General features: G+C 42.6%; 1 pseudogene; it reads left to right on the top strand.

Moving 5' to 3' along the window:
- The first annotated feature begins 15,746 nt into the window (after window positions 1–15,746).
- Window positions 15,747–15,864, top strand: LOC124803699 (annotated as a pseudogene).
- The last annotated feature ends 317 nt before the right edge of the window (window positions 15,865–16,181 follow it).

Genomic DNA, 16,181 nt, shown 5'->3' with positions numbered 1-16,181 from the left:
ATAAAGAGATTGGCACAGGATGGGAATTCATTGTGGGTCTCATGAAACCACCAAAATGGTGAAGTTTCAAAAAACAAAATAAAAAAAAAAGAAAATAAATTCTACTAGATCAATTGTAAATTTCAATAAGTACTATCGTGAAAATAATTTTATAAGGCAAAGTAGAAATTTTTCATGCGCACATTTATTGATCAACTTGAAACGTCGAAAATGGTGGAGTAGGCACAATGAACAATGGCGAAGTTGGCGTTTGAAGAAATTTTTTTCTCTTACAAATTTCTCTATAGTCTCAGCCAGGGGGGAGACACGTCAGAGAGAAATAAAATGTATTGTTTTACTACATCGATGTCTGAGAGGAATGACGTGGCTACCCTGAGAGAACTGCTATAGATACTTGTACAAACTTGCTAGAAATTTATGAACTTGGGGCATTACGAGACTCAATGCCGCTTGGTGACGTTGCGGATTACGTGAGACAGTAACGAAGGTTTGTATGCAGAGCACAGACGAATGAAGAACGTGCAAACATAGGGTGTAATCAATCCTCAATCCTCTCTTGAGGATCTGAGTCGAGCCATTGCTGCTCATACAGTCAGAAACATTGAAAATAGAGCACCAAGTGGGGAGGACTGGATCGACATGAAAGTCATTAAACATAATGACACAGATGAGAAATTCACTCGATCCCAAAATCAAGACATGTAAACAAATACAGTGGGTACAAGTAAATAAATACAGTGCAACATCAATAACGCGTAGAACCACCTCTTACTGCAATACACGTGGCATCTCGGTCCGAAATCGAGCTGATTAGACGTCTGAAGTTGTCCTGAGACAGACAGGCTCATATATCTTGAACAATCACCTCCAGATCACGTACAGAGTGACACGGCGTCATCTAGCGTTTCAGCTGGTCCCACACAAGGTTGGACAAATCCGGGGAGTTGGCTGACCAATGAAGCCTCAGAACGAGATGAGGGAGTCTTGAGCCAGCAGTTTCCGGCCGAACATTATCTTGCTGCAATGGTGCCTCTAGTAGACCATGTAGGATAGGTCCTACATGGGGTCATCAGCGTAACACTGGCCCGTTGAGGTTTCACGTACCACATTCAGAGGGGACCAGCTGTCGTAGGCTATGCCACCTCCCCCCCCCATCCCCCCCCCCTCCCCCACCACGCCACCAGACCATTATGCCGGCTATGCAGGTGGTGTGGCGCCCAACAACGTGCGTGGAACTGTACCGTTCAGCAGTCTGCATCCGCACCCACATGCTGTTATCATTTATCCCCAAAACATTTCGGGATTCATCACTAAACACCACGCTTTGCCCGTCTGCGGCAGCTCACGTCTTTCTGGCATGGCAACGCTGTAGACGGAGTTGCCCATGTCTCTGTATTAACGGCATTACGCGACCAAATCACCTGGATTGCAAATTCACGACCGCAAGGCGTCTGGAAATGGTTTGTGGAATAACTAGCACCCGGATGTCTGCTTGTATCGTGGAGCGGGTCATTGTAGGATCCTTGATCGCTTGTCCATTACTCCCATCATCGTCTGACTGAACACTTCGAACCTGGCGAGCCACATACGGTGTCGAGCAGCCTGCGGCTTTCATGAAGATGATTGGGCCTCCCTCAAACTGGTTTAACTGTGAGAAATGTCGTGTAACACATCTACCGTCCCCCTCGAGATGAAATGCGATCGTCACATGTGTGACCGTGCACTATGCGCCGTTTAAACAGGGCCCCTGAACCATTGCAGAGCCACTGCATGGTTTGTGAACATTCGCATTCGTTCCAAACCTGCATCATTTGCATAAACACAACTGGCCATTAAAATTGCTACACCAAGAAGAAATGGAGATGATAAACGGGTATTCATTTGACAAATATATTTTACTAGAACTGGCATGTGAATACATTTTCACGCAATGTGGGTGCATAGATCCTGAGAAATTACCCAGAACAACCACCTCTGGCCGTAATAATAGCCTTGATACGCCTGGGCATTGAGTCAAACACAGCTTGGATGGCGTGTACAGGTACAGCTACCCATGCAGCTTCAACACGATACCACAGTTCATCAAGAGTAGTGACTGGCGTATTGTAACGAGCCAGTTATTCGGCCACCATTGACCAGACGTTTTCCGTTGGTGAGAGATCTGGCGAATGTGCTGGCCAGGGCAGCAGTCGAACATTTTCTGTCTCCAGAAAGGCCCGTACAGGACCTGCAACATGCGGTCGTGCATTATCCTGCTGAAATGTAGGGTTTCACAGGGATCGAATGAAGGGTAGAGCCACGGTTCGTAACACATCTGAAATTTAACGTCCACTGTTCAAAGTGCCGTCAATGCGAACAGGAGGTGCCCGAGACGTCCAACCAATGGCACCCCATACCATCACGCCGGGTGATACGCCAGTATGGCGATGACGAATACACGCTTCCAATGTGCATTCACCGCGATGTCGCCAAACACGGATGCGACCATCATAATGCTATAAACAGAACCTGGATTCATCCGAAAAAATACGTTTTGCCATTCGTGCACCCAGGTTCGTCATTGAGTACCCATCGCAGGCACACCTCTCTGTGATGCAGCGTTAAGGGTAACCGCAGCCATGGTTTCCGAGCTGATAGTCCATGCTGCTGCAAACGTCGTCGAACTGTCGGTGCAGATGGTTGTTGTCTTGCAGACGTCCCCATGTGTTGACTCAGGGATCGAGACGTGGCTGCACTATCCGTTACAGCCATGCGGATAAGATGCCTGTCATCTCGACTGCTTGTGATACGAGGCCGTTGGGATCCAGCACGGTGTTTCGTATTACCCACCTGAACCCACCGATTCCATATTCTGCTAACAGTCATTGGATCTCGACCAACGCGAGCAGCAATGTCGCGATACGATAAACCGCAATCGCGATAGGCTACAAACCAACCTTTATCAAAGTCGGAAACGTGGTGATACGCATTTCTCCTCCTTACAAGAGGCAGCACAACAATGTTTCACCAGGAACGCCGGTCAGCTGTTGTTGGTGTATGAGAATTCGGTTGGAAACTTTCCTCATGTCAGTACGTTGTAGGTGGCGGCGCCAACCTTGTGTGAATGCTCTGAAAAGCTAATCATTTGCATATCACAGCATCTTCTTGCTGTCGGTTAAATTTCGCGTCTGTAGCACGTCATATTCGTGGTGTAGCAATTTTAATGGCCAGTAGTGTAGGATCTCACGGATCATACGTACTTAACTGCAAAGTTTCGAGTTTGTACCTTTCTTCCCTCTGGGTGCACTATTTTCGTGTTCCTGAGTGTGTTTTAGAAAACCTGAATTTAGAGAAATTTCTCTACTTTTCCATTGACATATATGAGTAAAAGGGAATACCGTATCGTCGGAGACTAAGTCATTAGAGACAGAAAAATAGTTAGGATAATTTTGGGGAATACAATTAAATGTGTCATTTTTGAAAGAACAAATGAGCATTTGCCTTCAGTGACTGAGGGAAAACACGAAAACGTAAATATGCATAGCTATATGGAGGTATTATCGCCTAAATTATATCTATCGCGTCGCATCGTCTGGTATCTGTGTCCACTGCATTTAGAAGAGCACTCCCTATTCTCTAAAAGTTCAAATCATCGTTAGTGTATTTCCTAATACTGGCTCGCGAGGAAAAGCGCCAGTATTTTACTAACTTAAAATTTACTGGCGGTGGTGGCAAGTCACGTCTCCTTGAGGCGACATTTATCGTCGCCGGGAACATTTACTATGTGACGTTAACACATGAAGACCGCAAGAAACTTGAGTGACACGACGGCGTCGTTTCTGGAGACATAAAACGAGATGCGCGTGCACGATACAATCTAGCGTGATTTCATTTATCTGGTTTTTCTGTCGTATGTCTTCGTCAGCTTGTATGAATGAGCGCCTATATGTAGCACTTGTATATATATTTGTATGCGTAGGAAAGGAAAAAATGCGAAGGCTGGAAAGGCGAGTGGGGTGAAAGGGTGTAGATTGACTTCGGCGTTACGCAATTATCTCGCGTTAGAAAAATGTTCAACGTAAGCTCAAAGTATCTAACTTGGCCTACATCTCATAAGCTCCGCGCTTTAACGAGTTCGTTGAGGGTGATCAGATGGACATGCCGAATTGCGCTTTCAGTTCTGTATTCATTCCATCACAACTACACTACTGGTGAAGTCAATTTTTGGTGTACTTGGTGTACAACTATCGCTTCTGATCCATTCACGACTGAATAGAGAGTAAAACGCTACATTATTCAGGTTTTACGCTCTGTTTTACTTCAAGGAATAAATCTTGTACGAAGTACCACCTTACTTGTATCTTATTAGAGCGCACAGCCATTGCCAGTGTATAAGGATGACAATCTACAGGATACTTTATCACGAACACAATACAAAAAGCACTGCTCTTCTTTGGATCAGCTAACACTAAGTGGAGAAGGGCCCACTGTCAAGTACAGGTGAAGACACAGTCTAATGTTGGCTTTATAAGGTCTCTTTGGTTATTCAATTACATTTACTAAGCAGTTTTCCAATGAATCTCACTCCACGTGCTTTTCCTAAAACTAGTTTTGTGTGTTCGTTCTTCAACCACCCCAAACGGGAATTCTAAGCAAGCAGTAGTAATAATGGTAGACTGACATCATAAGCAGTAGGAGATGGTATAATGCGAGTAGGACTCATTGTGAACAGAAAGATACGGGAGACAGATACTTTGAATAATTCAGTGACAGGATTATTCTCATCAGAATCAACGCCAACAACAATAGTTCAGGTTGCAGGCATATTAGCAATCTACAAAATCTATAAGTAATTTACTAACGAAATTTTTATTAAGCTAAGAAGAACTGAACTGACTGCAGTAAAAATACGAAAGATAGTATCAGCATTTAGAAAAGTCAGAACAACCTCCGCTGTAACTGAAAGCAAAGAAGTCGACATTAGAAGTGCAAAAGAAACGTCGTTGTTAAACGTGTAGGAGAGAGCGGATTGGTGGAAAGGATACATAGAAGACCACAACGAGGGTGAGGAACTGTCTGCTAAAGTGATTAAGAAACTGACGTCGATTTGGAAGTCGTAGAGGATCCAGCACGACAGTCAATGTTTGACAGACATGTACAAGACTTGCGATTAAATAAGAAAGAAGGCACATACTTTCTCACAGTAGCCCACATAATCTTCCTGAGAGGTTCAGTAACTATACTAATAATTAAGATAATTCCCAATTATAGCTTCGTCTCAGTTCAATATTTTTAATTAGATATATTTCGATGACTCTGGATAATATTCTGATCCATGTAGTTGCGTCAGCAACCCGTCTTGTCTACTCAGAACAACACATCAGAGTACCGTAAGCTGACTTGTGGTTCTGAGTTAACAAGACGGGTTGCTGACCCACCTACTTAGATCTGAAGATGATCCACAGTGATCGAAACATGTAATCTAATTAAAAATGTGCAACTGAGACGGAACAATAACTGAGAATTGTCTGAAATTGCAGTCAATATTCTTTCGGAATTACTAAAACCAATAGGTGTAATGGCAACTAAACGACTATTCACGTTGATATGTAGTATGTGTGGGACTGGAAACATACCATCAGACTTTCAGAAGAATATCTTCCCCTCAACTAAAGATGGCAAAGGAGAATATGTGGTAGAAATATCACACAATCAGCTAAACAGCTAATACGCCGCAACAAGAATAGTATACAGAAAAATGGAAAAAGAAAACTGTTGCTGTGTCAAATGACTATTATTTTGGCTTTAAGGAAGGTAAAGGCACCAAAGAGACAGAAGCAAGAAACATTCCTGGGATATATCGACTATGAAAAGTGTAGAATGTTGTTTTCTACGAAAAATGTGAGTAATCTGTAGGGAAAGATAAGTAATATATAATATGTATGGAAACGAGGAGGAATAAGAGTGGAAGACCAAGAACGAAGTGGTCGGATTAGAAATGATGCAGCACATCGCAGATGAAATGACGGAAATAAAAGGAAGGTTCGAGAGCTGGGTTAAGATGCACTGTGAAAGAACATCAATGATAAGATTTGCTGATGAGGTAGCTATCACTGGTGGTGATGGTGGTGGTTAGTGTTTAACGTCCCGTCGACAACGAGGTCATTAGAGACGGAGCGCAAGCTCGGGTTAGGGAAGGATTGGGAAGGAAATCGGCCGTGCCCTTTCAAAGGAACCATACCGGCATTTGCCTGAAACGATTTAGGGAAATCACGGAAAACCTAAATCAGTATGGCCGGAGACGGGATTGAACCGTCGTCTTCCCGAATGCGAGTCCAGTGTGCTAACCACTGCGCCACGTCGCTCGGTTATCACTGGTGAAAGAGCTGCAGTACATACTGAGTAGAATAATCAGTGTACTGAACACTTCTAATATATTGTGAGTAAATCAAATAAGAGTAATGTTTAGTATTTTATTCATCTTCAGCAACTGTAGTTGTATAATTAGAGCCGGCCAGAGTGGCCGAGCAGTTCTAGGCGCTACAGTCTGGAGCCGCGCGTCCGCTACGATCGCAGGTTCGAATCCTGCCTCGGGCATGGATGTGTGTGATGTCCTTAGGTTAGTTAGGTTTAAGTAGTTCTAAGTTCTAGGGGACTGATGACCTCAGCAGTTAAGTCCCATAGTGCTCAGAGCCATTTGTATAACTAGAAATTATCAGCAACCAGATGCATAAAAACTTTTCGTTCGGCTTCTTTATACATTTTTGCACAGGCACTATGAACCACAGGTCAGCATTTAAAAGCTCATTTTGTATTAATGTATTCATTATTGTTTACTTAATGCTCCTGTATTTTTTTAACACCAGGAATATGCTGCGCGTTTCTTTTTGTTGACACGCGTAAAAAATGCGATAGTTATAAGTATGCACCATTTTATATATTTAAATTTTTTAAAATTCTTCAATATTTCGTTCTTAATTTTAATATTCGTATCTCTGTACAGCTTTCTGAAATAGTGCACTAAGTGCCTGAAAGAAGCTAGGAAAGAGTTTCTTTTACTTAACTGCTTGTTGATTATTTCGATAAAAAGAGGAAATTAATGAAGACCAGCAGAACTGGGGTAATTGATAAACTTAATATAAAAACGGGTGTTTGGAATCTGGCGTAGGAAAGGCATCCGATATGTTGAAAGCAAACTAACTTATGACAGATGAAGAAACTAGAATATAAAAAGTATTCTAGCACAGGAAAAACAGGACGTTTCTGGCCAAAAAACTGTTTCAGTACCAATAATAGGACTTCATTTGACGAAGAAATTTCTGACAGTCTACCTCTGGAACAAATCATTCAGTGGAAGTGATACATGAACTAGGGAGGAAGCGGGGCCGGCCGGAGTGGCCGTGCGGTTCTGGGCGCTACAGTCTGGAACCGAGCGACCGCTACGGTCGCAGGTTCGAATCCTGCCTCGGGCATGTATGTGTGTGATGTCCTGAGGTTAGTTAGGTTTAATTAGTTCTAAGTTCTAGGCGACTGATGACCTCAGAAGTTAAGTCGCATAGTGCTCAGAGCCATTTTTGAGGAAGCGGGAGAGAAGAGGATCGTAGCGTTTGAGATGTGATGTTATACTGATGGTGATGTTGAAAATCAGGTGGACAGATAAGGCAAGAATTGAGGATCTTACCGTAGAATCAACGATGAAAAGAATGTATGCCACACAGTACAACTAATAAATAACAAACTACTGTTAAATGCCCCATTTATAGAGGTATCAATCCTTTGCTTTTTAATGTCCAGGGCTAATAATCGAAACCTTTTATTATTTATTATGGGGAATGCTATATCTGGTGTTCCAATTGATAGGATATATGTCAGACAGCAGGGAACAATCTCCATGGCAGTGGAATTTGTAGAGGGGAAAACTGAACGGGAACAGAAAGATTTGGGTGCATCCTACATTCAATTGACAACGTTGCGTGTGAGTGTTACTGTAAGATGAAGAGGTTGCCAAAGAAGGGGAAGTCGCTCAGCCAATTAGTGTAATCTTGCGTACGTCTTTGGACACATCGCCTCGCCTTAGACAGCTTATTTACTTTCTCGTTCTGTGTACGAGTGGACGTGGTTGTTAGGTTTTCTTGTGACTCCGTTGTTTCGATCTTGTTGTTGTTCGTACTGTCCTTCGTTGGTCGCGTCCGTCCTCTCCCGTTGTATTGTTGTTCGCGGGCCGCTCCGCGGGTCCCGCCGCGCTTTGCGTCACATCAACACCGCGACCGTTCCGGTCGCCGTTACAACATGATGGACCCTTGTATCGTATAGACTTTTGTTTGTTTTGGTTAGCGTAGCTCAGTGTCGGTTAGACCGTCAGTGAGAGAGCACTTCGAATTCTTGCTGCTAGTAAGCCGAGTCCACCATTCATTTGTTTCATATTTTTACAAGCCTCAAACAGTAGCTACTGCAGTAATGGATAGGATTGTGATTTCTGTGTACAGATGCAAACTGAGTTGGCGACACTTTGCTCACAGCTCCAGGCTGTATTGGCTTCTGTCACACAACTTGAGGTTGCTTCCAAGGGGCATCACTGTGGGGGGTCTGACACGGGGATGCGAAGGACGTCGAGCACGTCCCAAGTGTCTCCCGATGGGTCGACTGCTCTCTAGATCATTTTGTAATTGGAACTGATCGTCTGATGATTTTACTAGACGTTAACACATATCGATAGAATTAATGTCGTACTACACTAATTTAGGTCCCTTATAGCGAATGGGCAGGTGAAATTCCGGTTTAAAAATCATTTTGTTTGTAGTGAGAAACAAACCGATGCTTTCCGTCGACACTGGACGTCGCGTGACGTACGTTATGAGCAATATTAGTTTGGCTTGACTCCAATTACACATTTCAAAAACGAAAATGCAAATATCTGCCAAAACACCAGAGAAAATGCACGTGACGATTTCTAGGAGGGACATGCTCTGTATGTCAATGTTTAGAGTTTCCATCGATAGTGGGGAACTCTGTAAAAAGCCTTCTACTATTCCCTAGACAGCGTTGCACTAATATTTCCGTTATCTGTTGTCAATATCTCAAATAGCGACGATCAGTTCAATGCGAATATAGTGAGAGAGATGTTAGAGATGACTGTGAATGTGTATTACTATTAGCCATTGAACACTTATTTTACTGTTATACAATTTGTGTATTTAAAACAGTCATACTTGTGAAGTGTGATCCCTTCCTCAGGAAAGCGCAATTTATTATAATAAAAAGAGTAATATACAGTTTACGAAACTAGTAAGCCATTAACCCTGTCAACAGAGAAGCTTTTTCCTGCCTCAGTGGTCAAAAGTGACACTGTGTTTTAGTGGGAAACGTTGATTACCAAAATGATAGTTAAAGTCAAGGAGTGAAGAGTAAAGTGGAGTGTTAACCTTTGGTTCTGGTCAGAACGACCACGTAGTTTCTCACTAAATGCTCCGGATTAAGTACGACAGCCTAACATTTTGCGTGGGATTGTATAAGAGAATTCAGTTTAAATGCAAACAAAGTGAGAATTTTATTATTCTTTGCTAGCGCGGAGTTATATGCTACTAAGCCACTAAAAGTTGAGAAACGTCGCGTAATTTTGCAGGCGCAGCCAGGAGCTCCTAGTAAAAGACGATATAAGTACATTATAATTACAGGCAAGTGGTCTGTAGGGTCGTTATGAGTATAATGACCTTTTATTCTCATGGAGTTAGGTGAGCTGCACAAGATCTCTGCAGAATCCTCGGCGATTTCTAAAAGATCTTCATTGTCCATGAGGATGCGTTGATATACCACTGGCACCCTCATTTTAAGACGAAGATGAGAGATATAGTCAAAACATGTGCAGCTTTAGCTGACCACTCTTGCAAGTCAGATGTTTTTTTGTCCAGTTGTATGAAACTATTTTGTACTCTTCTGACTTGGGATAAACTGCTACAAGGAAAGAAGCGACTTATTTCGAATAATCGGCATAGAACTGTTGATGTGTCCTGTCGACAAGTCCTGTCGCTTTACATCTGTGGTCCGGCTGTGGATGGTTTACTGTTGCTCTGTAATTTATCACAAAATCTTTTATTTTGGCTTTTTTGAAATGAGTGGAAGGAGAGACCGTTGGACGATTTTCTTCAGTGCAATGCTTTCGGAAGAAGGAATTCAATATGAAACGTCCCCTTAGAAAAATTAGTGAATTACTGTGCTGATAAACCTTTTACATTATTTGATTTTCAAACAGCTGAGCAGAACTGAACGTACTCAGACATTTCGCTTTTTACCTATTATGATCAACACTAAACTGACACACAATATTTTTTAGCGCAAGGCAATCTGACTCTCAAAAATCCCTGCAAAAGAATGGCCCTGACTAACATTAACCTATACCTTTCACAAATCACTTGCCTCACAAAAATCTTCGTTACTCGAACTGCTGCAATACAGCGAGCGTCACTACTGCCAGCTAAATAAAAGATTCAAACTACTGAAGGCACTAACTACTGGCAGGCATAGTTAGCAAATGAAAGATTTTGATAAAGAACAAACAATGTATTTACCTTAACAGTGTTCAAAAGTCATGATATATATAGCAGTTCATGACATCCATTCTTACAAATGTACTGTTTCTGATGGACACACGTCCAGATCATCCGCTCTCAGAAATCCGCCATCTCACTTCCCCACATCCACCACGGCTGGCGGCTCACCTCCAACTGCGCAACGCTATGCGCTGTTAACAGCCAACTGCCTAACGCTACAATACCAATACTGCAACAATGCAGACCAGCCACAGACTTCACACAGCACAGTCAGTGATTTTCATATAGAGCACTACGTGGCGTTACCAACATAAGAACATAAACAGCCTACTTACAAATATTTCAGCTGTATCTTCCGTTTCGGTGCCACTATGACCTCTCAGTGAGTCAATGGATAACTTTGGTCCGTTCACCGACTGTGCGAAAAAAAAAACGGCTTAGAAGTTTGGTAGATCTGTGACTCCAGTTGTATTTTTACGCTCAAATCACTTATTTTGGCTTTGTCCAGCTGTTGCTCGCGAACAGAGTTTTGCATTTATTGAAATTTGTTAAGAAGCTACCCTCATTCTCATAGTAACTCTGTAACATAGTTATTTAAGCACCCCAGGTTTCTACCATCCTTGAAAGTAACATTCATACACACATACGTATCTGTAGTCTCTTATAAAATACCTTGAGTTTTATGTATCGCTACATTTTCAGCCCGGTGTGAATATTTGATAGCTACTGCTCAGTTAATACGCACTCTGTTTCTTGGCACACTGTCTAAGTAGAAAGTTTTTCCTCTATTTCAGCACCCAAGTTAATGTCTGTAGACATGGACACAGTTCCATCCATAAAATTACTGAGTATCCTCTCACGTTAGCAAAAAAGGTATATTTTACGGGAAGAAGTAAGACGTTGCCCCCAGACGAGTAGATTCTTTCACTGCTCGAAATAAATTTCGGATAAGATGTTTCGTACAATATCACCCAAATCCGTCTAGCGCTATCTGTTTTAATCACGTTAGTTCACACCTATAAAACTGGTAAGACTTTCTATGTACAACGGATGATGTAAGTAGCCTGTTTATGTGTCTGCATGTTGGCAGAGCGATAGACTGCTTTAATAGCTCTGACAGCGCTGTGGGCCCTCTGTAAGAGGCTGGGTGTGGCTGGTCGGACTCGCAGTTGGGAGTGTACAGTTAGCAGTGATGGAGGTTAGAGGTTTGAGGTGTTAGCGCAAGCGGACGGCGTGGATGTGTGTCCGTCATGGAAATGTAAGATTGTTGATGATTACATAAATTTTTTTGGATCTGGATGTCATGGACGATCATATATAATTTTTTGAACTAGATGTCACATTATTAAGGTAAAATTTTCTAAATACATTGTTTGCTTTGCAACGAAATCTTTCCTTTACTAACCAAATACCTATTAGTAGTTAGAGACTACAGTAGTTAGAATCTTTTAGTTAGCTGGCAGTATCGGTGCTTACTGTATCGCTGTAGTTCTTGTAATGAAGATTTTTTGTGAGGTAAGTGTCTTTACGAAATATATAGGTTATTGTTATGATTTCTTCAAATTCAGGGCCATTCTTTTGTGTTAATTATTTGAGCAGTCAGACTGCGTTTGAGTTGAATTTGTCAGGGAAAATTCTGAAGGTCATTGTTGAAATGATACAGACTAGCAAAGAGTACTTTCAGTTTCACTCAGCAGTTTATGCAGGTTCACATGCTTTCAATTTCACTCAGCAGTTTCAGAATTAAATTTTGAAGTTTCACCATCTCACTTTTAGCAGTTTAAGTAAAAAAAATTATTAAGAAGTTTCACTGTCGACGCTTAGCAGAGGATACCTCACTGGAATCTTCTGATTTTTTCTTGTACTTTGAATAATCAGCGCATAATTAGAAATTAGCTATTGTTTACTGCTAGCGCGTAATTGTATACAGAATTTCCTTTGAAATGTGGTAATTTTGAGATGGATTGTGTGTATCACCTGAGTTGAAAGTGTTTTACGGCACAGACTGTCGTTCAACGAACTCCGCTCTAGGTGTGCTGGAGAACTGACGCACTTGTAGCAACAATAGTAAGAGCGTACGAGAATAAACTCTGTGTAGGCAATGTTACTCTTTGCTGATATAGCATCCTTGATACTGGATTAATATTACTTTTTACAATTACTTGAGATAGTGGAATAGAAAGTCGTGTTGTCGCAGTGGATCTAATTGTATTGTTGCACAGCAGCCATTTCGCAATTAGTTAGAGAATTAAGTTTCAGTAAACACGGAGACTTGATAGCTTGTGAACAGAAATACGGAAATGGTTGTTCTGTTCATTTTAACAACTTTGGAAATTTGTGCTTCAAGTTTTCATTTACGCACGATTAGACATTCGTCTCTGCGGTTCTATGACTGTTAGTTCTAGCCTGCACGCGATCTGGTTCCGTCACAATGGGCCTTCTTTGCATTGAAACCGCAATTTCCTAACATTTTCTCCCCCCGAAAGTTGAAGTTGAGACATTACATTCATACATCCCAGAGTGTGCTACGAGTGTAGGTGGCCACGCACGTCTAACGTGAGAAATAGGTAAGCTTTTCACGTTCAAAATGGTTCAAATGGCTCTGAGCACTATGGGACTTAACTTCAGAGGTCATCAGTCCCCTTGAACTTAGAACTACTTAAACCTAACTAACCTAAGGACATCACACACACACCCATGCCCGGGTCAGGATTTGAACTTGTGTCCGTAGCGGTCGGGCGGTTCCACACTGTAGCGGCTAGAACCGCTCGGCCACACCGGCCGGCTGCTTTTCAGGAGAGCGGGATGCAACAGCAACGGTGCAGAATGCGGACGCTACAGCTTCGTATCACTTCCATTTGATCATTAATGGCGACCATGCGAACCTGCATCGTACATATAAACTTGTTAAACATATGCACAGCTGGACAGACTTGAAGGCTGATATCCGTTTGCAGGCACTCTTAATTAACGCAAAAATCTTCTTTATGAAGCACATTAACATTTAACATTCAAGTAACATTCATTCCAACTTTAACACTTCAAGTTTAATATTCGCTGAAGCAAATGGCAATTTAAATTTCTCTCCAATTTGAGTTTCTCTCCTTTTATTTTTCTGTCGCCATATAAAACAACACCAGGCAGTTTCGACTGACGCAGACGTCCCGCCTTTAGGTACACAGATGATGACAAAAATCTGGAGCAGCTTGAAACGCATCGGAATCAGGCAGGTATATTATATCATTTTTATGCGATTTCCGTATGTTTCATTGTCGATGGAATTAGATCTCAGAGACGCTTGCGTCCGTAATTCAAACATAGGTGTACTCATTTTCGTTCTGCTCGCTACCAGGAAATATAAAGGGCATAACCGCCATTTTACGAGCCTCACTTCTTAGATAGACCACACTTCTTCAGTAGGACTCATTTGTAACAGGGGTAACTCCCCATCGCAACACCCCCCTCCCCCTCCCTTCAGGTTTAGGGATAAGAGGACTCAGTGGACAGCCCTTCAAAAATTGAATACAGATCAAGCATGAAAACAGGTAGAAGGTGTACTGGACTGTGAAAAAAAAGCAAAACAGGAACAGTGAACAGTCCAAGAACAAGAAGTGCAATATAGATCCATCGGGAAGAGAAATGGCGTGGTAGTTAAGTGGTTAAAGTGTAGGACTGCCAAGCGAGCGAGATGTGATCAAACCTCGGTGTACGCTGTATTCAAATTTGTGTCTGTGTCGTGGTGAAATGTCCGTTTGCAACAGCGACGTGTAGGGTAGGGACCTACAATGGCAGTTGATTCTACTCAACTACTCTATTAGCAGCCGAATGGAAGTGGATTTGATGACAACGCGACAAGTGAACAGAATCCTCCACCGGAAGACATGTCCGGTGTGTCACACGGCATTAGTGACAGTATACAGGGTGAGTCACCTAACATTACCGCTGGATATATTTCGTAAACCACATCAAATACTGACGAATCGATTCCACAGACCGAACGTGAGGAGAGGGGCTAGTGTAATTGGTTAATACAAACCATACAAAAATGCATGGAAGTATGTTTTTTAACACAAACCTTCGTTTTTTAAATGGAACCACGTTAGTTTTGTTAGCACATCTGAACATATAAACAAATACGTAATCAGTGCCGTTTGTTGCATTGTAAAATGTTAATTACATCCGGAGATATTTTAACCTAAAGTTGACGCTTGAGTACCACTCCTCCGCTGTTCGATCGTGTGTATCGGAGAGCACCGAATTACGTAAGGATCCAAAGGGAACGGTGATGGACCTTAGGTACAGAAGAGACCGGAACAGCACATTACGTCCACATGCTAACACCTTCATATTGATCTTTTTCACTGACGCACGTGTACATTACCATGAGGAGTGAGGTACACGTTCGACGGGCGTTTCATAGGACGTGGAGGACGCATAAATTAGCTAGCCCGTTCTCCTGATCTTACACCTCTGGACTTCTTTCTGTGGCGTACGTTAAAGAGGAATGTGTACCGTGATGTGCCTACAACCCCAGAGGATATGAAACAACGTATTGTGGCAGCCTGCGGCGACACCAGATGTACTGTGGCGTGTACGACATTCATTACGCCAGAGAGTGCAATTGTGTGCAGAAATGATGGCCACCACATTGAACATCTATTGGCCTGACATGTCGGGACACACTCTATTCCACTCCTTAATTGAAAACGGAAACCACCTGTGTACGTGTACCTAACCCCTCATGGTAATGTACATGTGCGTCAGTGAAAAAGACCAATAAAAAGGTGTTAGCATGTGGACGTAATGTGCTGTTCCAGTCTCTTTTGTAACTAAGGTCCATCACCGTTCCCTTTGGATCCTTACGTAATTCGGTGCTCTCCGATACACACGATCGAACAGCGGAGGAGTGGTACTCAAGCGTCAACTTTAGGTTATAATATCTCCGGATGTAATTAACATTTTACAATGCAACAAACGGCACTGATTACATATTTGTTTGTATGTTCAGATGTGCTAACAAAACTAACGTGGTTCCATTTAAAAAACGAAGGTTTGTGTTAAAAAACATACTTCCGTGCATTTTTTTGTGGTTTGTATTAACCAATTATACTAGTGCCTCTCCTCACGTTCGGTCTGTGGAATCGATTCGTCAGTATTTGATGTGGTTTACGAAATATATCCAGCGTTAATGTTAGGTGACTCACCCTGTATACATGGCAGACCAACGGCCTTGCCGCAGTGGTAGCACCGGTTCCCGTCTGATTACCGGAGTTAAGCGCTGTGGGGCTGGGCTAGTATTTAGATGGGTGACCATCCTGTCTGCCGAGTGCTGTTGGCAACCTGGGTGCACTCATCCCTTGTGAGGCAAACTGAGGAGCTACTTCACTGAGAAGTAGCAGCTCCATCTCGTAAACTGACGTACGGCCGGGAGAGCGGTGTGCTGACCACGTACCCCTCCATATCCACATGCAGTGACGCATGTGCGCAGAGGATGAGTCGGCGGTCGGTCTGTACCGCTGGGCCATCATGGCCTCTTCGGGCGGAGTTTAGTTTAGTTTATATATGTGACAAGAATCTTTTATTAACGCATCTAATCTGTATGGCTGCTAAGTGAGTGACGTTTTCCCCCTTGCCCGATAGAGGTGTTCGTATGTG

This window comes from Schistocerca piceifrons, chromosome 6 (genome assembly GCF_021461385.2).
Source record: "Schistocerca piceifrons isolate TAMUIC-IGC-003096 chromosome 6, iqSchPice1.1, whole genome shotgun sequence".
In the NCBI taxonomy this organism is placed as follows: Eukaryota; Metazoa; Arthropoda; class Insecta; order Orthoptera; family Acrididae; genus Schistocerca; species Schistocerca piceifrons.
The sequence above is the reverse complement of the archived record's forward strand: the minus strand, read 5'-3'. Positions and strand labels throughout refer to the sequence as shown.